The following is a 24,082-nucleotide window of genomic DNA, read 5'->3' on the forward strand; positions in this document are numbered from 1 at the left end:
ATAAATAAATAAATATCACGGGACAATTCACACCAATTGACCTAGTCCCAAAGTAAGCTTAGCAAAGCTTGTGTTATGGGTACTAAGCAACGGATAAATATAATTATATAGATAGATACATACTTAAATACATAGTAAACACCCAAGACCCGAGAACAAACATTCGTATTTTTCATACAAATTTCTGCCCCGACACGGGAATCGAACCCGGGACCTCAAGCTTCGTAGTCAGGTTCTCTAACCACTAGGCCATCTGATCGTCATGAATGATAGTATATCGGATAACTCACATCTTGAATCGATTTTAGCCCTTCCTTTACGCAACGCGACTTGGCGTCTGCTGCTACACGCGCATGGGTACGCGCGTGCGTTGCTCCTAGAAGGATTAGTTCTAAACCTGTCGAGCTAAACTCGATTTCAGACGTGAGTTATTACAGATATGAGTTGTGTCCAGCAATGGGATGTTTTTAGGAAATACAAAAGTTCTTGAATGAAAACCGCGGATCGACAAGCGCAGTGAAATGGACGGATAGCCTGGATAAAGGAGGTTTAAGGGGAAGGTTTATGTCCGATAGTGGACGTCCTACGGCTTATGAGTTTGACGGAAAAAATCGGAACAGATGGCCAAACCTGCTTATTCACCTAGATCGAAATGCATCAACCAACTTTGTAACTTAGTCGTCGCCATTCTGACAAGTTGACATGCAGCCAGACAAGTCAAACCGGTGGCAGCAATTATTGTAACTAACAAGTAACTTCAAGTCGAGCCGGTGGTTAGATCGCTAATCATTGCGAAAATAGACCTATCGAGTCTTTTCATAAATATCCTTTATTATTCAAGCGCTCAAGATTTTAAATTGACTTTGATAGAGTTGAGGTTTAGGGGCTGTTTCACCATCCATTGATTAGTGTTAACTGACGGTTAAATGTGATGCCATCTCTATTTGTTATGATAGACGGAGACGGCGCATCACACTTAACCGTCAGTTAACACTAATCAATGGATGGTGAAACAGCCCCTTAATGTATATTTCTCAGAAATTGACAACTTAACAGGATTGTTACAAAATAAACCAATGTGTAGGTACAATCTATTCAACTCTTCTAGCATTTATAGCCTAACCAACAAAAAGTAGAAACCCCCGACTTTGTCACATCAAAGTTCAATATCTCATGAACGGCTAGACCGATTTTGACGAAACATGTCTAAGAATCATCGCTAGAAAACCTGGTTTCAAATGAAAAACCGCATTCAAATCGGTTCACCCGTTTAAGACCTACAGTGTCATAGACTGATATATAGAGAGACACACATAGTGGTCAAACTTATAACACCCCTCTTTTTGCGTCGGGGGTTAAAAAAAAAACAGGATTTGGCCAAAAACTTAATTAACATAATTGTAGTTTCTATCAATGAATTAAGCCATCCGTCGAAGTTAATGGAAAAAAAACTGGCCAAGTGCGAGATGGACTCGCGCACGAAGGGTTCCGTACCATTATCTACTCGTATACAATATTGGACATTAGCAAAAAAGGCAAAAAAAAAACAAGTTTCTTGTATGGGAGGCCCCTTAAATATTTATTTAATTTTAATTTAATTATTTATTTTGAAAGTGATTGTACAATTAAATATTCTGTGAATATTTCAAGCGTCTACCTGTTGCTGTTATTAATATCGAGCAAAAAACGGCAAAAAAACACGTTTGTTGTATGGGAGCCCCCCTTAAACATTTATTTTATTCTATTTTTAGTATTTGTTGTTATAGCGGCCACAGTAATACATCATTTGTGAAAATTTCAAGTGCCTTCCTATTACGGCTCAAGAGATAGAGCCCTGTGACAGACGGACAGACAGACAGACAGCGGAGTCTCGGTAATAGGGTTCCGTTGGACCCCTAAAAACACGTTTTATACATACATACAATAATGTATTTCGGCATATTCCGTTCAAAAGCATAATGTAATAGCTAACGGTCGTAGTAATTAGTTAAGTTTTTATCTAGCCACTAATGACTCTGTAACTAACGGTCTGTAATAACAGCCCGCGACAGCTATTACCTGAAATTGCCTGTAACGCTGAAAGGGGAAATGTTTTTATTAACAAATAATGCGGCTTTTAGGTACTTAGTAAGAAGCCGTTTATAAACAAACTGTTAGCTACGTTTTACTACAACCCAACCAACAAAAACTTGGAAAACCCTCGACTTTGTAACTTCAAACTTTAATATCTCAAAAAGAGCCATAAAAAAAACATACAAATTGGTTCATCCGTTTAAGAGCTACGGTTTTACAGATAGACCCACCGACAGATAGATACACATAGCGGTCAAACTTATAATACCCTTTTTGCGTCGGGTGTCGAAAAGTAAGTTCTTAGTACCTTGAAATATGTAACTACCGTGAGACTTAGGTACTTAGCTCGACGTGCGCGTGTTGCAGCGTGTAGCCCGAAAGATTACCTTACCTTAAATTGTGGCAATTTCTCGCTAAAGAGACTTTTTATTCACTCGATGAATTCTTTGCAAAGGTTAGAGGTTTGAAATATTAAGACATTATGGTATGGTGATATATTATTTTATCTATTGACATGAAATTATATAAATTATACTCATTATTAGTTGAAATTATTTTAATTGATTAGTATCAGTTATATTAATGTATGTTGCATGCCTATGGAGGCGAAACAATGGACTATATTGTAATAATAAAATCTGTACTAACATTTATTTCTAGCAATAAATGAATTGAATTGAATTGGATGTCGAGCTAAACTCGATTTAAGACGTGAGTTATGCAGATTTATTTTATTACATATAGGTTCTAAGTAAGCTAAAGGTATATTTAGGGTGTGTTGCATTATGTTACAATAACTTTCGCTACTCGGGCCACACTTAGTATAATTAATCTATTTGATAATCCTAAAAGCAAACAATCAAACAGGCGAATTGAGATCTCCTCGTAACTAACGCAAGCCACTGGATTTCTCAGGTACTTATTATACTTGAAAAAAATGAAATGAAAATTAAAATGTATTTATTCCAATAGCCAGAGCAATAAAAATAGATAATTTACTTATAATTATATAAAACAATCACAGTAGTTTTATGCACTAAAGCTAACGATTATACTTGGTTTGTTAACTAAATGTAAACAAAACATCGTCAGTTGGTGTCTTAAATATTGAAATTCCTCCATTAAACTATAAAAACATTTGTATTGAAATACACTATAGTCTAGTTTGTATTAAAATGATAGATAAATAAAATTGAAAATACAAACTGAAATATAGATGCACAGAAAAACCAGAAAAATAAGAACGGCACTGGGAATCGAACCCAGGTAATCGGCATTCCGTGCCACGTGCTATACCTACCGCTACACCACTGCTGGACAACGGTACAGACACGAATTTTCCCTATTCACTACATATCTCAGCTTGTTTGTTTCTTATTTAGCCACTTAAGCAGTGACGCTAGCAAAAAACAAAAAGATTCCAAAAAACCAATCTTGATAAATAAAATGTTTAAAAACCTTGAATGTACCAAACTTGGCAGCTGAAGTTTGTTTACATTTAGTAAAATACATACAGAAGGTTCTCGAATGGCGTCCGCGGACCGGGAGACGAGCTGTCGGTAGGCCTCCAACAAGATGGAGCGACGACTTGGTTAAGATCGCGGGATCGCGGTGGATGCGGAAAGCACAAGACCGGTCTGAGTGGAGAGCCTTGGGGGAGGCCTATGTCCAGCAGTGGACGTCTTTCGGCTGACATGATGATGATGATGATGATGAGTAAAATACATATCCAAACCAAGTATAATTATGTATATCACTCGATCAGTAGATATCTCGTATAAATCCTAAACTTCGGACAATTATTCAACGTGTTAATACGCGAGTTAATTGCGTGAGCCATGAATTAATAGTGATTGAATTATATACATTGTACTTTCTATTCAAAACCGAGAACATCACTAATCGTCATCATCATCATCAGCCTACAGCTGGGCCTCTTCCATGGCGAGCCACAACACTCTGTCTTCAGCCCTTCTTCCAGCTCTGCCCGCCGCCAGCGACCCTCTTAAGGTCGTCCGTCCACCGCTAAGGAGGGTGCTAAGAAACATCACTAATCGACCTGGTTTAAAAAATTAAATACTTAACAAACAGTGTTAAGAACTTAATGCTTGCCACGCTAACATAGGCAAATTTATTCGTCATATTACACATCGTTGCATGAATAATTAATACTAAGAACTGTTCTATAGACACTCATTGTTGACTGCCAGGTTTGTTGAACTAACTGTTAAACGTAGCTTTAATTAATCGACACTATTGTCTTGTCATCAACTTAGTTAAACGCATACAGCGACAAAGATTTAAAAATTTACGTGAAAAAACGAAACTGACGAGGATTCTTGTAAAACTTCACTTTTCACAGTGAATGTCCCTGTTTGGTTTTTTGTTCGTGGTTTTTAGTTTTTATACTGGGATTAAAGCATTTATATTATAATATAAAGCTGACAATAATAATTTATTAAGTAATACATAAAATAAATCGCCTTTGTGCAAATATCACCCACATTCATAAAAATCTTTGTTACGCATTAAATGTGTCTTCTGTGTTTCATGTGTGTGTGTTTGTTTGTTATTTTGTTTATTGTTTAGTTCTACATAAATAACTTTTGCTAAACTAAACAAAAATATTTTCTCATATGCATTTATATACACCGGTATGCCGCATATATGTATACACCTGTTCATCCAGTATTACCATCTCCTTATATCTAGGAGTTACATCAAGTCATATAATCTAATCAAACTCAAGGTGAACAATTAGATCTTTTAACCCCAGACCATGCAAGCAGCCCTTACTTAAAAACGTCTGGCTGAAGAATCCAAATAGTTCTGTACATAATCAATATACGTAACAGAATCGTCATCTCATGGATAGACAGTTAGGAAAATACGAAACAGAAAGCATTCGGTAAAGTTTCAGCCCTTGGCGAATGCAAGGATCCCGAAAATGACTTTTCGAAATAACATTTTGTGGGTATGAAAAGAACTTATACATGCGGTAGATGCGAGGATGCACAGCTGTACCATTAAAAATGTCGCCGGTAAATAAAATAATTGATAAAGTTCAAAGAATATTAAATAAAAAAAATACAAATATAAAACAAAAATTAATAAATACATCGTCCTCTTATAACCAGAATCGCTTAAATGCATGAAGTGCTGTTTCGAGAAAAACGCATGTAAAGTTTTTCGTGTTTTAAACACTATTTAAAAATAGTCATATGAAAGGTATGTAAATAATATACAAATTAAACATAACTAAAAAGAACAAAGAAGTACTAAAGATGAAGTGGAGATTAATTTAGTGACAAAAACGAAGATTAAGCAAGTGATTGTCACTAATGGTATAGTCATCCTCAAAATGTTGCTGTGCCCTTGCAGGGTGTCACATGTAAACCTGCTGTTTGTTCCAACTGTCTAATGTACCTAATGTGCTTTGGAATAAATATTCTGAATTTTAATGTGACAAATAGTGAGCCTTGAAGAGGTTTTTAAGTATAGGAACATTATCTCGCTTTCCAATATCACTGTCGCGTTCTGACTTTTGAATGAGGATTTTCTGACAAGCGGAATATTGCTAGATGGTGGTAGTATTGTGAGGTTATTTTGACGTTACAAGTGTTTGTTTTTGCCTCATAAGCATTTATTTAAACAATTAATTTTTACATAAAAATAAAAATAAAAACACATAAAATTAACTAAATCGGGCTTCCTCTTCCAAAGGCAGCGCAGCGCGGGGCATTGTACCGACGACGCTGGCGGCGTTGCCTCGTTACACTGCGACGCTCAGTCTTTGGGCAAAGAAAAAGCCTGCTCTTTGGTCGCCAGAGACGCCAATTAGTTTGTCCGACACTTCTTTCATAAACTTTTTTGTTTCGGACGCCAAAGGTTTCGACCGCAAGTGCCGCAAAAAAGTAGTTGTCCTTAGGAAAGGCATGTCTGCGGCACTTGACGGTTTGGGCATCGTCTGCAGCTGTCCCTGGCTTCCGCGCAGACCGTTGGACGTGGGACGGAGCTAACGTATCCACGCATGGAACATCCCACGCCAACGGCAGCCCCAGACGCCACGGCACCAACGTACAACCGTCGGGCCTCTTCCCGATCCTATTATCAATAAAATACAAATTGATCCTATACGTGACACAAATGTCAAATTACCAAACCTCTGAATGCCACTGAAACCAATTAAAAATCCCATGCATATGCGATTGCTGTTCAATATTTTTTTCATTTGTTATTTCCTTCTAATATGTTTTTCTGTGTGCCACTAATAATTGACGTATCCCATCTTAGGCATCTAGATTGGCAACGCATCTGCAATACCCCTGGTGTTGCAGATGTTTATGGGCGGTGGTGATCTCTTACCATCAGGAGACCCACTTGCTCGTTCGCCATCCAGTCGAATAAAAAAAAAATACGACGTAAGTCTGTTTGTCACTTCATCACGTCTAAACAGCTGAGCCGATTTAAATATACAGATAGGTTGAGTTCTGGGGAAGGACATAGGATAAGTGTTAAAAATAAAGTTGTGTTAAATACTTGTGATGTATAGATATCTTTTAATAATATTGTAAATATGTTTAAAAAATATGGATACCTCGTTGAGTTTCTTGCCGGATCCTTCAGCAAAACAGAGGTTTTTCCGAACCGGTGGTAGATTTTTTTTGACATTCATAAGTGCTTGTTATAGCCTAAATTGAATAAAGATATTTTGACTTTGACCGACTTTGACTTTGATAGTTTTTATCCCGCAAATTGCATAATTCCCGCGGGATAGCGATAACTGAACTCTACGCGGACAGAACGCGGGTAGCGGCTAAGTATCGAATATGTGTAAACGATCTCTCTCTCCTTTTGTGTCCCTTCTCTCATATTAGCCGTGCATTCCACACTGTCCTATCTACGTCGCCCAATACATCAGAATCACGGGCGAGATACCTATCGCCGAACACTATCAGTAACGGACGTTTGTCCATTTGTCCGTTCGTTAGCCCGAGGGGTCGCAGCTAGTGAATATGCATGAGCAACGGAGTGCCCATATGCCGAGTTGCCGGCGTTTTTCTTGTGGGAAACGGGTTGACGGGACAGTTTGATAACGTTTCGGATTATTGTGAAAGAGAAGCAGAAAGTTGTGGTGGCCTCTCAAGCAGAGGATCGTGGGTTCAAACCCGGGATAGCACCTCAGAGTTTAGAAATTATGTGCGAATTTACGTTTGAAATTTACCGGAGGGATTTACGGTGAAGGATTTAATCGTAAAAACCTGCACAAACCTGCGGAGTAATTCAATTGTGTCTGTGAAGTTCATAATCCGCGCTGGGCCCCAGTAGGAACTACGGCCCAAGCCTTCTCAATTTGAGAGGTGGCCTGTGCCCAGCAGTGAGACGTATACGAAGAGAAGAAGAAGACATAAATAATCATTATTTTTAAGTACAAGATTTTATTTAGTTTCACCTGTCCAATTGTCTGTATGTCTGCCTGTAATCAAATCTTGCAAGTTAAATTCGACCAACTTGTAGTAGTTGGATTGAGTTGAAATTTGGTATACCTATGTAAATTGCATAACAATATAATAATCTGGTAGTGATATCCTGGTAGTCCGGCCAGGATCGTCTCCACAGCTGCACAGGATGGAACTCTTCGACGGTTAATGGCATCGACTTGAAATTTGGTACGCAAATGTAGTTTGGGTGACAATACAATTACAGTCATCAAAAAGTACGATCAGGAAAAAAAGCTTGTATAATTTTTTTTATTTTCACCAAAAACTTATTAAAGAAAAAAAAACAATCTTCATCATCCTCATGTCAGTTGCAGGACGTCCGCTGTTGGACATAGGCCTCCCACATAGACGTCCAGTTGCTTCGGTTGGAAGCGGCCTGCATCCAACGTAATCCTGCTCATTGGTAACGTCCTACGCTGAATTTGCCGATCAGCGGTCTCCATTCGAGAACTTTGCGATACAACCTTTCTTTGTATGTCTTGAAAGGCGAGTTGACAACATTTTAATAACATTTAGTCACAAAACTGAACCAAAATCTTGACTAGAAAGCCATTGATCGTGCCTGAAACACACAATGTCGCGTTGGGACATATTTAGAGTCATATACAAGTTACTTCTTTTTTTTTTGCTTTGTGACTGTGCTGTTTTACATATGTTCATCATCATCCCAGCCTATATACGTCCCACTGCTGGGCACAGGCCTCCTCTCAGAACAAGAGGGCTTGGGCCATAGTTCCCACGCGGCATAGTTTACATATGTAACTATACCTAATTGTGAGAGATCAAAAAGTTGTAAAAAAATTCGGAAAATTCTAGAATTTCTTCACGAGATATATGGGAAATTTAATTAAAGAAACAGAAAGTTTTATCCCCATACAAAATTTCGACAAATTTACGAATTTTCCTATACCTACCTATGAAAAAATCCGCAATTTCGTAAGGTTTCCTTTAGCACATTCAATAGTTTAATGACGTAGAATAAATGAAATTTCTTACTTTCTTTCTATATCAACTCATACAAAATGTCATTTTACGCAAGTTTCCGACCTGCATTCAAGCTTATAAGTTTTTTATTTCAATATTATCTTTGTCACTTGAACTGCCATCTATCGGTGAATAGCGGTACTTAATACAAACGTGGCGAATAAAAAATTCTTTACATAGGGAAAAGTAATTTTTGACACTTATTTCAATTCAGCTAAAATCCAATATTTCAAAAACGACTAAGCCGATTTTCACCAAACATTCCTAAGAATCACCACAAGAAAACTCGCTCTCATGTGAAAAATTGCATCGAAGTCGGTCTATCCGTTTTAGAGCTACGATGCCACATAGGTACAGACAGATAGACATTGGCATCAAAATTAAATACAACACCCATATTTTGGTGTCGTCTTTAAAAAGGTGTTTCCACACAAATTGTCTTACCTAATCAAAAAGCCTAGGATAGGTACTTCCGGCTGTTCTAGAAACTCGAAAATTGGTATGCAGGTAGATCTTATAGGACAACCAATGAGAAAACCCGTGAAGCCGTGATGACCTAGCGGTTTGACCTATCGCCTCTCAAGCAGAGGATCGTGGGTTCCAACCCCGGCTCGCAACTCTGAGTTTTTCAAAATTCATGTACGAAGTTACATTTGAAATTTATCACAAGCTTTACGGTGAAGGAAAACATCGTGAGTAGCAATTCAATGGTGTGTGCGAAGTTCCTAATCCGCACTGGGGTTGCGTGGAAACAACGGTCCAAGCCCTCTCATTCTGAGAGGAGGCCTGTGCCCAGCAGTGGGACGTTTATAGGCTGCGATGATGATGATAATGATGAATCAATAAGAAAAGTCTGAAACTCCCAATCTCTTGATGTCTGTTTGTCAATGACAGTGTTCATTTTGCTTAGGACAGGGACAGGATGCAGGCGCAGTCCGAAGGGGGGGGGGTCACAGGGAACATGACCCCCTCTTAAAAAATCTTCTATAAATTTGCAAAATTAAAAAAAGGAATTTTTCGCGCCTAGCCCTAATGTAGGTATTATTATTAGTGACCCCCCCCCCCCAAATTTCAGGCTGCAACCGCGCCTGACAGGATGCTCATACCCACGAACTTGTACGGAACCCTCGGCACGCAAGTCCGGCTCGTACTTGGCTGATTTTTTTTAATAACCCGGAACTTAAAAATCCAAGCCATCTGGCTACGCAACTGGCCGTTGGAAAGCGAAACGCAAAAAAAAAGTAAAACGAACCGTTTTCGAACACGACCCACCTAATGTTATGCCCCCGCTCACTGGTTATGAAATGAATGCAAATTTATGCGCCCGCGCCGCCGTGTGGGACCGCGTGGGTCCACAGGCAGTGTGGGAAGAACACCTAACGGACTAAACTAGGGACTTTAGTACTGTCAAGGACAACGCAAGGCGTCAACGACGAAGTCGCCTTAACATCAATCATCATCACCATCATGTCAGCCGAAAGACCTCCACTGCTGGACATAGGCCTCCCCCAAGGCTCTCTACTCAAACCGGTCTTGTGCTTTCCGCATCCATCTCTCCGCAATCTTAACCAAGTCGTCACTCCATCTTGTTGGAGACCTACCGACAGCTCGTCTCCCGGTCCGCGGACGCCATTCGAGAACCTTCTGACCCCATCGGCCATCAGTCCTGCGAGCAATGTGCCCCGCCCACTGCCACTTCAGTTTAACTTAACATCAATACCTGACAAATTTTAACTTGGCGTGATTTGTGGCTTGGCGAAGCAAAGAAAGAAAGAGAGATTTATTTGGTTCCATCAGTACCACCACGGTGCAGTAATAAGACTAAACACTAAACCTAACAATGAAAACTAAATAACGTGGTGACACGATAGGACACCAAACAGGCCTCCACTCACCATGTGTTGCAACACGTAATGTATAGCAACGCTGGTTTTCTGTAGAGCCCACACTGTATTATAATATATACGTATACATAGCCAGTTCCTTTGCCCCAGTCAAAAAAATAGGGAAGGCCATAGTCCAACAGTGGACGTCCTCCGACTAATATGATGAAAATGATGAACTCGTGACCATACAAGACGTTTTTACTGGCTATACTTGCATTGTCTGTCACCCAATCTACATTATGTAAGCAAATTCCAAGCCCAACCGTTGTGAGTGAGTTAAATTCGACGTCCAAGATTTGACGCAAACTAAGTGGACAAGGGCAACGGCTTGTAAAAACCAACCTTTCATAGAAAACCCGCCTTCCTCTTCTTCAGCCGTGAGGCTACCCGATGCTGAGTAAAAGTTAAATTTCTCATTTTTTTACCCCCGACGCAAAAAGAGGGGTGTTATAAGTTTGACCGCTATGTGTGTCTGTCTGTGGCACCATAGCTCTTAAATGGGTGGATCGATTTGAGTGTGGTTTTTTATTTGAAATCAGGTTTTCTAGCGATAGTTCTTAGACATGTTTCATCAAAATCAGTTTAGCCATTTTTGAGATATTGTACTGTTGTGCCGTCTTTTCCACATCTAATTTCTACTTGTTTTAACATGTTGTGCAATTTAGATTAGAAGAGTAGGTACCTAACAAAAATACAAAACACGTTTACAACAAAAAAAAATAACAAATGTTTCTACATATAATTAAGTTCTTTAGTGAGGAAAGAAAGATCTCTACATAGATGCTGAATATAATTATTTTTAAAAAAGAACACTACAGGCAACACTCTACACTACGATATAGTTAATGCTATAAAAAGAACAACTCCAAGACGCGGATCGAATAAAAAAAGCACTTTTCTTTAACCCCAAAAACCAGATTTATTAGTTTGCAATTAACCACACGATTTGATTTTTTTGTTGCTTTCAAACTTTAAAAATAAGTGACATCATCGCTAAGTGTTACTGTTCAAAATCTAAAAGAGAATCGTGTTTTTGACAGCTCCTAAAAATTATCTACAATATTGACCATATTTTCCGAAAAAATACAGATCCTACGGCACATACACGAAGTGCCTGCAACAACATTCATAATATATCATTTGTAAACAATTCAATAATTCTTGCTTGTTTTCAAGTCATCTATACTACATATACGAGTATCGTTATTACTTTTTAAAATTCTCGTACCTCAAAATCTATATTTTTTCCGAGTGAACTTTTGTGAGCATTATTTCAAGGATCGATTTTGTTGCTGTATTAATTTGAGATAAGACTTTTTTCAAAGTAGTGACTATATCCATATCAATTTTCAAATCCATCCCATCACTTAAAGCAAATGAAAGTCAGGCAAGATTTGAACTTTTTTTTTTCAATTTTACAATATAAAGTGTTTACAAAAATACTTATTGCTAAGACGCGCTACAGAAACCTGTTAAAGGTTTATATGAGACGCGAATGTACTTAAACATGCAGGTCGAATAAAACCTTCTGTAAAATATCTAACGGAACCCGTCCACGGCTATTCAGCTGGTATCTAAGTCACTATTTAAAAGCCTAGGCTTCACCTTGTAGACTATCTTTGCTGATAAAAAATATCAATACCCACTGACAGTGACAAAAAGCTGCGTAAGCGCATAGAAGCGTGAACCGCAGCTGAACGCCTAAAAAGGCGAAGCTTCGAGTTAGCTTTTTATCTTCTTTGTTGACACTTCAAGGGAATTATTGAATCGAAGGATCGTACTTAATTAAAAGAGAATGAGTATTTAATAAATAAAAAACTGGTAAAGTCAGGTAGACACTAATATAAAGATAGATAAAACATATTTCTTGTGTAAAAACCCTAGCTTAATTTTTAATTTTATTAATTACCGACTAGCTTGCGCACGCGACATCGCCTCCGTGAAGTAAAAAACATGCGTTCCGTACTAAAGCTATGAAAACGACCACAATAATGGGTGTAGTAATAGCAAAACATAAATTAAAAAAAGGCAAAATTGGCAAAATCAATACTGAAAACAGCACACTAAAATGTTGTTTATTATTTATTAATTGCATACATGTAGTACAGTAAAAATCAGATGGTAGGATACATTAACATAAGATCGTACTCGTACATTGTCATATGTTTTTTTTTCTTCTATACTACATACATACATACATAAAATCACGCCTCTTTTCCCTTTATTATTACTTTTGTAGCTAAAACAAATGCTCAAGTTTCCTATTTCCCAAACACATCTATCTCAAAACCATGTCAACATAAAACACGAAAACTCAAAATGTAATTACCTCGAGACAATTTAAATAATTTTTATGTGAGTTAATTACGATAATACATCATAATAAAATGTGATATCATGTTGAAAAAATGTATGAAGCATCGACCACACCGCTTTTCAAAAAATGGTAACGCACCATAAACGCTGTGACGTAACTCTTCCAAATCGGTACTTAAAATACGCGTTGATTTACGGTATATCACCGTTCTTTGAGCATCAGTGTAGACGGCTCGCGAATAAAAAGTGTCACATAATACCATTTTACCATCAAGAGACCCACTTGCTCGTTTGCCATCCAGTCAAATAAAAAAAATGTCGGTGGTAGCTGGTGTTCAGGGGAAAGTGCCAAAAAATATGTGTGGCTCTTGACGGTTACATAGCTTTATATTCTAATGCGAAGCTGTGATTGGTCAAAATTTTATATTCCCTCTGTAGTGCGTTTTGATTTTACTTTACAGCGTAAGTAATTTTATCTATAAATTTAAAACAGTTTCGTTTGCAACACAGCTTATTTTCAGTAGCCGTGTCAATGGTAAACGATAAAGACGCGACGCGCGCGTCACTGCGTTTATAGTGCCCTAGCGTATGAGCAGCTTTGTGGTCGGACCTTAAGTAGAAAATCTGATTGTTTTCGGTGTGTCGGACCGTTATTCGAGTCATGCTTCGATAAATATCTACTTCTGTCGTATAATTTACTTCGCGATCTTTGATAGCAATAAGTTAGGTTTCTTTGACGATAGATGACGCTGGTTTTGGCATTGGTTTGTCATCTTGATTTAGTTAGAGATGGCGCCGTATTCAATAGAATAAACTGGTAATATATTTATTGCATTGCTTTTGCCCAGCTATATAGATATGCATTGATTTTTTTTTTTTTTAGAAAACAAAAACTAAATAATCTTTTTAGTGAGTTAAAGTGTCCAATAAGTAAGTCATCGTAGTGGCCCAGTGGTTCGTGGGTTCAAATTCGGACTCCCTGAGTCCCACCTCTCAGTTTACGGTCTGAAGCTCCCAATCTGCACAGGACTCGTGTGGGAACTACGGCCCAAGCCTCTCATTCTGAGATGACGGCTGTGTGTAGCGTGAGATGTACATAGGCTGGGGTGATGATGATATTGTACTATAATACCAACCAATACAGATTTTTTCTGCATTTGCAAATTGCGACCCGTTGTCTGTTTCGTGTCTTAAAAGAAAACAATACGAGTTTAAGAGAAAATATTTAAACTCGTTTTGTTGTTTTTTAACAATCATGTCCGCAAAAAGCATCCTTTTTTAAAATGAATCTGATGAGATAGCCAGAACCTGACTATAAAAAATATTTTCATTTATTTCGTTATTCAAATCAACGTATCCGTATCCGCGAAACTTTTCAATTTCCAGTTTATTCTATCAAAACGTCAAGAAAATTAATAACGGAATTAAACAAGGAGGGAACGGAGCGCAACTTTTAAAAAATTACGCCGTAATATATTCAAAATTAAAAAAACGTAAGCGAGACGTCAGCCTGTCAATTTGGGGAGCTGCCGCCGAAGTTTTTAAAATGTGAAATGGTATAAATAACGTGGCATTATAAGAAAAATTATGCCGCGATTGACGGGGAAAAGTAACATTTTATTTACCTGGGACCGCATTCCCGGAGCGGTGTAACCTAGGGACCCTTTAAAAACAAGCCTATAATCTCTTAACGCGCCTGTGATATCCCTCGAGTTGCGGGTATCCATGGGCAGCAGTAATTGCTTCCTATCAAGTGACCCACATGCTCCTTTGCCCCCTTTTTAATTTTGTTTTATAAAAACACAATTACTTACTTCTTGTGAGACCAGACCAGATGGCCTAGTGGTTAGAGAACCTGACTACGAAGCTTGAGGTCCCGGGTTCGATTCCCGTGTCGGAGCAGATATTAGTATGAAAAATACGGATGTTTATTCTCGGGTCTTGGGTGTTTAATATGTATTTAAGTATGTATCTATCTATATAATTATATTTATCCGTTGCTTAGTACCCATAACACAAGCTTTGCTAAGCTTACTTTGGGACTAGGTCAATTGGTGTGAATTGTCCCGTGATATTTATTTATTTATTTATTATTGTGTTTCAAATTTCTTTCTTCTGGCGACCAATGTATAGCGCATGTATTTATTGATGGGTCTTACTCGTATCGTGTACACCACAATTGACTTTTCTATTGAATTTGAACGTAAAATGTCATCCCACTTTATCGAATTAACTTCATCATACTATTACGTTATTTTGGCAATAATTCTAGGACGTTTTATTTAAATTTGTGACAACGTTGTGTATAATCGACCAAGAAAGTGCTTTACCAATTTTAATGACAGTTCCTACTTGAAATAAAATAATAACGCTGATTGTCATAATAATATTGACTTGCGAATAAAAATAGGCTTTGAAGTTTTAAGCGCTGCAAATGACATTAAACCTTAGGGTGGTAACACAATTTCTTGGTCGACTGTACATGTATAATATCTACTTTGGCCCTTGTGGTAAACACGCCGACTTAGTCCGTCTACTCGCCGAGAGAGGTCGCTGCCATTAGCATGCCAAAGCCCGCCAATTAACATCGCCTTTGATTCCACGGTGAAGCTTTTTTTGCAAATCTTCTTAATTTCGCCAATCTTCCTTCAGTGTTGCCGGTTGAGAAATTATTAAGGAACAATTTGTGGGAGTGGAAATAATTTAATTTATTTTCCGTATACGGCTAGAAAAAATGAGGACGATGTATTTTTTTTACAACAAACGAACCAGAAGTTGGCGGTTATCTAATTTGGGTGAAGACGAAAAAGTTGCACACCTTAACGCAGGTAGTTAGAATTACTATTATTTTCTCCATTGTGACACGAAAATTATCCTTACAAATGTATGATTATTTTTCGTGTCACAATGGAAAAAATAATAGTAAGTAAGTAATTCTAACTATCTGCGTTAAGGTATACCACTTTTTGGTCTACACCCATTTTATGAAAAGTTAAAATGAGACTCAAGATTTAACACATGGTTCAGTAACAAGTAATAAGTAGTTTTAAGACTTGGGAATTTGATATCTACATAAGTAATATTTCACAAAAGCCTGTATATAAGCTTTTTTTACACGGCAAAGCGCAACTCAAAAACAGCAATTCAAATTTTAAAGCCACACAAAACCCGGTTCGAGGGTGGCAACACTTTGAAAGTATTTAAATTTGGCGGCTTTTTGTGAGTAACGCAATGCAAATGCTAGACATTAGCGCGTCACAGATAAGAATTGGGATTAAACGACTTATTGTGGAGACAGCGGCATCGCGAGACTATGTGTGGGACAAGTGTTGAAAGATAGGCGGTCTATCAGGCGTGTTAAGCGGGCAGCGGGGACGGAAGCGGAACGACACTCATACAATCGAATGTCTTAATTGTCCGCTCAAATGATAGCAAGCAAAATATGAGTGTTTGATAGAGTCTCCATAGTAACCTGCACTGAACAAGACCGTATTATCAATTACATAAAACTGTGTTCTTGCGCTATGTACAGTCAACAACAAAGATGTATTGATGTATCCATGTTAATCTTACAAAATATAATTAAAATGTCAGGTTATAAATAGATTGATTTAGCTGTCAGTTTTCATGTGTTTACATGTCTTTGCAATAACATTATATTGGTAAGATGTAAAAAATAATAAATGTAAATGCAAATAACTTCAATAAAACTGTGTATTCTAATCGCTGCGTTCTATCACTTGCCCCAACGCATAATAGGGTGGCCATCGAGCGCGTATGTTAATTGGAGAGTAATTAGTTGCAGATACTTCGCAACTTCTGTTACTCTAGTGATAGTAAATTTGTCGCCACTCTCCGCCTCTCGCTCTTAATTGGGTTTGCTATCTTAGGAAATGAGTTTCTGCGTATTTTGCTTCAAATTATCTGATTCGAAGGATAAAGACTTACTTTCCCTTTTATCGGGGTAAGAGGCCATAGCAGCTCCCGTTATTTGGGAAAGACTTAGTTTGCTGGTTAAAACTTACCAGCGATTGATTTCTATTTCACCTGAGGATAAATGCAGATGAGGCCAAAGATAGGGGCCGGTACCTTCGACCATCTGCTTGAATAGGTCAAACAGTGCGTAAATATATAAACAAACTATATTGATGACAGATAGTTTTCTCTGAGCATGATTTAATGCGGCGGCGCGCAGTGCGCGTGTTGCAGCAGCCGCTGAGTCGCGTTGCTCCGAAGACGAAGGGCTACGGATTAGCCCGAAACAAGTCGAGCTAAACTCGATTTAAGACGTGAGTTATCCGGGTCATTATATTTAATATGACTTAATGCTACTTGTATCATCAGCAAAATAAGTGGTCTACCAATTTTTAAACAAGTTCCTATCAAATGAATATGTCGCTAAAGTCGAACTTTCAAGTTTACACGTCTATTGGCATTATTGTTTTATGAGATGCAAACGATTATCAGCTTTAGGGTGGTAGACCATATATTTGGCTGATGGTACCTACTGGACACTTTTTCGTTCCGAATTCAAAACCTCTCTACTTACCGCTTTTGAACAATGTTTGGCATTCTTAGAGAACGTAACGGAAGTGTGTGTCCGGATTGGTGACGAAAACTTGGAGCAAGTTAATGAATTCAAATCATTTACTGAATAAATGATTTGAATTTTGAATTTGAATTTGAATTTGTGTACCTTATCCCAAAAATTTACTCTGACCATTGACCAAAAAGACCACCTCCTCAAAATTATTACAACACTCAATGAATTGAAAACCTCGCCGTCCCAAAGGCATTTTTATCAATAGCCTGATAAAATAAAGGATGGCAATAACAATAAAACATAACGGGCATTTCTGGAATCTATAAATTCCCCTTATGCTGGACGCGGGCCAGCGGGGTGCATATAAAGCGGGACTCTTAATTTGGCAACAAGACGGATCGAGTAATTTATCAACGATCGACTTCCTTGTTTGTGGTTGAGTGGATTACGGGAAACAACAGTTATGTGAAACTATAAAGATTGGTGTTTGTAATGTGAAGCGCTTTATTAATCAGGGAATAGATTTTTAATTTACTGAACACGAGGATTTCAAGTTACATGCCCCAATAACAAAGTTTATACACCTAAACTAAGTAGGCTCTGATATTTGCTTGTGTTTGTATTCAAGAAGTATTAAGGTATGTTTCTCATCAAGCAGTCCTCTCACAGTGACAGCAGCATCCTGGTTAGACTAGTGATCATAAAATATTACATCATTCATTAGCGCTACTTCTATGCGAGGTGGCACTCTAATCTGGCAACTGCAATCCTCAGTTACAGGTATCTTCAAGTGTTTTTTTTATGGTGGTAGTAAACTTGATTGTTTTCTATTCCGTCGATAAAAAATAGTAAGTTATTATTCTGTAATATAAAATAATATATCTTTTTCTTCTTTTTTTGTTCTTTTTATATTGCTTAATATTGAACTTTTTAAACCTTTTCTAAAACGATTTATCTACTTTCTAATCCCACCATCCTCTACCCGACTACTTCCACTTTAATGGACTCGGATAATATTGAAAAGCGATCGGCTCCTCTTTTTGACGTGTAAATAGTGTTTTTTTTTTTATTTATGCCCCCGCCGGCCGTCTGATATGTTTTCTCTGGACGCTATTTTCCACGGTTTGTCAAAGGGATTACGGCACGCTTCGACGGAGCTGATGTTTTATTTACATTTTTATCACAAAATAAACGCACAAATTGCTTCTGTTGCTATATGGAGCTTGCTTTCATGTTTTTGTTTGTGCAAGAGCCGGTTCCAAAGTTTCAAGTCTGTTTTATAGTGAAGAATGTACTTACATATATATAAATTTGGTTCAATTTAATTACAATTTTGAGCACGACGGAGGACTTTACTGGAATTCCTCTTTCATAACTTTTAGTTACGTTCCTGTTATATTATGTGAAATATTTCTGTGCTTAATTGGACAAAATAAATAGATTGCATCATCATCTCTCACTTATGATAACAATAACTTAACAAAGAGTGGAGAAACAGAGGGTTAATATCTTAAAAGTATTCAGCCATTCTGTGATCTCACAGATATTTCATTTTGTTGCAGAACCGTCTTACTTTCCCAAATATAAACAGTACTCTTCCAAAACATTACCTTTTATCAAGCCATTCTTCCTAATCTCAGTGAGTTCTTGCCAAATTCTTGTAAGAAAATGTGCGCGCTCATTACGGCAGGTCATCAGTATGCATAATTAATGAGTTCTGCGCCATCTCGCGGGGAGCGGCGGAACTAGCGCGGCGGTCGGCGGGTTTGATTGATGGGGGCGCTGCGGTGGCGGATTGTTTTAATGTTGTATTATTCAATTGTTATTGTTATAATTTAGTAGGTTTATTTGATCTAAAAAGTTTGATAATCACCGTTAAGTGTTCATTGGATTTGATAACTCGAGTTTTATTAATCTGATCGTGCCGCTTCAAATGTTTGGAATCCTTAATATTTTATGAAGCAAAATAAGCTTCTTTTGAATCAAAATAACATTAGAATTTTAAAAATTTTACTGGTCACACTACAAAATAATTAATTATTTTCAATTCAATTTAATTCTAATTTTAATGTTCTTCTGTTAGAAGCAAGTGCGATCTCGAATGCCCATTAATAAAAAAATAATTAATTATGTCATATTCTTTTAATAATGTAATCTGAAGCCGTCATTATCAAACTGCTATAAAAATGTTTGCCGCCACAACATTTTAATAGAAAAATACCGACTTAAAAAACTTCCTGAATGGTGATATTTTCTCCAAATTCAAATGTGAAGTAGATATACACTTCTACACAAAAAAAAAACAATTCGACTCACAAACGACGGAGTTCAGAAATAACAATTTATAAAAAAAAAACTTGACAGGTGAAATCTTTTTTCTAGTCGGTTCATAACGAATAAACTAACACCTGACAGAATCATTAAATTGCCCACAAGGCCAGCAAAAACCTTTCCACCAATTATTACCTCTACAGAGACGCTATAAAAATATATTGTCCTACCCTCAACGCAAAAGCAACCTTCCACTCGAGAACCTTTCAAAATGGCGTCCGTAAATAAGCGAGGTACATAAGAGACAATAACAGGCACGCTCGTAAGATGTCGCCACTGTCGATTTATCACTCGGTTACTTATGACAAGTGGCCGTCGGCTCCAGACGAGGGGCGAAGTATGGTGCTGAGTTGTTACATGGATTATCTGTGGCAGTATTTTTTTTACAATAAATTCGATGTAGGTATATGTTTAAGGTGGTAATGGTAAAAAATATATTTGTAAACAGGTTTTATACAGAATGGGTTATTTAATTTTCACCATCATCATCACTATCATGTCAGCCGAAAGACGTCCACTGCTGGCCATAGGCCTCCCCCAAGGCTCTCCACTCAGACCGGTCTTGTGCTTTCCGCATCCACCGCGATCCCGCGATCTTAAGCAGTTTTCGCATATATACAAAACTGTCATTTGATTGCGATCGCGACCGTCAGAAACGTTGGCAATACGGCCTCAGGGCATCGCTCCATCTTGTTGGATTTTATTTTGCGGCAGTGAAAAAGAAAGTATAATAAAATTAAATACATTTTGGTCCTTTATTTACGTTACAATCTATCTTAAGTTACATAAAATCATATGTAACCAAATCAACTTTATCAATCTAGTATCGCAATAATCAACTTTTATATTTTAGAGACGAATTGGCGTGGCCTGGCGTAGTAGGTAATGGCAATTAGCGAATCGCGTGTTGTTTTGCATATTCCCTTTTTTTTTTTTCTTTTAGTTAAGAACCGTAAAGGTAAAGGAAACTGACCTATGCCTATTTCTTATTCCTTTTTGGTAACCATTAATACCTATTGCAGTTTTTTTGATTATTTAATAATTAATTTTTTAACTAAAAATTGAATCGGTTTCACTGTATTTAATTGTATTATCTTTAATGTATGATGACCAGATGGTCCCAAAGGAAGACCAGCGCCGTTCGCAAGACCGGCAGATTGATGATTTGGGACCATTTCGTGACATGCATATTCTAACTATAATCTAATTATTTTTATCCATTCTTCCCACTTTTTTGTCACAAATAAATGTTGTATTTTTCATTCTTTAGTAGATTCCTAGCAAAACCCAACACACATATAAAATATCTCTTTACTTACGTAATCCATAAAACTACTGGCACTCATTGAATTCAAGTCAATGAAAAAAATCACTGAAGAAGCATTTTCTTAAAATCACGCGCAAGTATTTCAGCTTTTTATCCTCATCCAACCCTTCATATGGTAATACCTTCATATGGTTTATCCGTCCCATTGGAACCCGTTCGCTGCTGAAGTAGTTTGAGACGTTGACGGATGGCCTTTTCGGCCCTTGAACTGTTTCACACTATCAGTGGTGATGCATGTAAACTTTCATTTTACATCATCGTGTCGGCCGTAGGAAGTCCATTGCTGGACATAAGCCTCTCTGCATCCACTCTGAGCCTGCTGTCTTAACCAGGTCATCCGTCCATCTCATTCTCCAGTATATCAATCTAATATATTATGAGAAACATGAGATAGAGGTTCTCCATAAAATTCTACATAGCGGTGACCATCTTCCAGATTGCTTTTATCCGGACATCTTCGGAGTAGGGCGGCCAAGTTGCGGTTGCTTTAATGAGACTCGGTTTTTCCATGGTTATTCATGATATTGGGGATGCGGTGTTCGGAGCGAGTAAAATCTTTGTTTTTTTTTTTTACTTTTGTTTAGTATCATATTACAAGGAGTGCAGAGGACAGAATGCTTGATCAAGGATTTGTGGAATAACTTAAGTTATTGTAAGCAGTATAAATAAGGTTTAATTATGTTGTACCTAATTTAACTCTTTAAGTCCACCTATTTCGAAATTCAACTTGTTGGTCCTTAGTTGCTGTCCGACAAAATTTTCGATTTCGGTGAAGTGTTAAAATGAAATTTCGGTGTAATAATGGTAATTTTTCTGGCTAGGACTGAAACCGAAACTGAGTTCGTCGTTTTTGTGCAGCGTTTGGCTACAATCGGCGTCGTGGAGTGGCTCTGCCACCTGTTTAGCTGCTAATTTGTTGTGGCCAAGTCAAATGGAATAGATACTCACTTTTTTTAGACCCACTCCAAAAAAAAGGGGAGACGTCTACGTTCCATGTATTTTTCACTTTTTTTGGATGTTCTCCAATTTCTCTGTCAATTGTGAATCGATTTTCAAATTATTGTTTTTATCTTCTTTTGTTCTGCTCTTATAAGTAACATTTTATAAGTAAGATTTTATGTAGATAAGAACGTAGAACTCAACGGGATCATTACAATTTACCCTCTCAAAGCATGCTTACAGACACACACACACACACACACACACACACAACACACACACACACACACACACACACACACACACGCACGCACGCACGCACGCACGCACACATACATATTTAAAATAGATTGCACAGTGTTGTTGTTGTTTTTTTTTTTTTTTTTTTTTATTATTGTTTTTTTTTGTTACTTTCGCTCCTTTAAATTACTTCTCTTTTCTTTTTATTATGTTAGTATTAGTTACGGCCACCCCTGCCAAAGGGTCCGGGCTGAAAACCAGCGCTGGTAACTAAAGCCAGCACTTGCTGAGACCGGCACCCATTGTCAAGGTGTAGACCTATTTTGTTCCAAATTAGAATATGCGTATTTTGTATCCACTTGTTTATACTTTGGCAATAAAGAGTTTTATTATTATTATTATCACGGATCAGAACCTGTCTGATATGTGAATCCCAAGGATATCGAGGAAACTTTTTGCACCTTAACGCAAAAATATGCTTGCGTAAAATTCCCAACAAACAACGGAGTGATCCCAAAAGAGTTCTTTTTTTCCTTTTGATGCACGGAAGTCCAAACAGCACCTTCCTCTCAATCTAAACTGTGAGACAGCCAAAAGATATCAGAAAAATAATATCCCGCTATAAATCTCCACTTCCCGGGTACCTGGTATACGGGGCAATGAGATGCGGTGACCCCGCGAAATCGGGACTCCACCCGCCATTAGTGTGATTGCGTGGTCACCGTACTCCATTAATTAATTTGATGTGCGCCGGAGTGGAAGACGTTTGCTTTTATTGTTATTTGCTGGGGGTTGTAAAGATTGAACATTTATTTATTTCTTCAGTGTTTATTCAAGCCATGTAATACGTATCCGGTCCTCGCTGGGATTGTGTGTAAACCACAGCACAAGCCCTCTAATGTTGAAAGAAAGCATATGCCATGAACGCTAGTGATACGTAACACAGTGAAAAATGGGCCTTGGATAAGTGGAAAACCTCTGCTAGAACTCTTACTTAGATCCCGACGCTTTAGCACTGAATTACCTCCGTTAGTAGGATATAAGAAACCTCTCTACCTCGGATTAGTTCCTTCAGTATTATCGTCATGATTATCTCTTTTACTGAGGGTAATATTTTATGTTAAGAATACTCTTGCCCCATTGTTTCCTTTGCATTTTCCTCACTTGTGCCATTTTTCCTTTGCAATGACCACGATTTAATCTCAGCCACCGTGCGATTTTTTAATTTACTTAATTATGTACTGCGTACTGCGAGTAAGTAATAGAAGCTTCTGTAAGTGGCCCAGAAATTTATACATACCTAGAGACTGTAAGTTTAATACCCCTCGAAGCGATACGAACTAGCTAGTCCCTTGTGATGCTAGTTATCCAGGTTTCACTGTAAAATATGTAACAGAATTAATCGAAAATATTTCAGCCAAGTTGAGTAAGATCAATTGAAAACCCCTGTAAAATTTTTTGAGGAATAGTTATTTCAGCTTGTAATTTAATTAAAAACTAGGGTTAAAGTTAGTCAGCTGAAGAATCTTCACTTACTACACAAGTTACAAAAAAGCCAGCCACTTTTCTCTCTAAAACCCCCGTCCTTATTCATTTAAAACATCTGCGAAACCGAAATTTAATCAAAAACTTAGTCAATTTATATACATAAGCTTCTAAATAACTGACCAAGTACATAAGAAGTAAATTCCCTCGGTGGAAGCAAATCAGAAAACACTGTGATACATAGCGGGTACATGGGGGTATGTACGGTACATAAGGCTTATGTACTCGCCGCGAGGCGGGAAATAGGTCTCGCCCGCTCTTGGACGAAGGTTTTACGAGGAGTAGGGTTAGCGATACGGTTGTTTTATTTCCATTAGTTTTATTTTTAATGAAACTAAATTCGAAATTGAGAGTCGTAGAAATCGATTTAGTAATCGTGGTATCCCAATGGTTTGAC

Source organism: Choristoneura fumiferana, chromosome 12 (assembly GCF_025370935.1).
Source record: "Choristoneura fumiferana chromosome 12, NRCan_CFum_1, whole genome shotgun sequence".
Classification (NCBI taxonomy): domain Eukaryota; kingdom Metazoa; phylum Arthropoda; class Insecta; order Lepidoptera; family Tortricidae; genus Choristoneura; species Choristoneura fumiferana.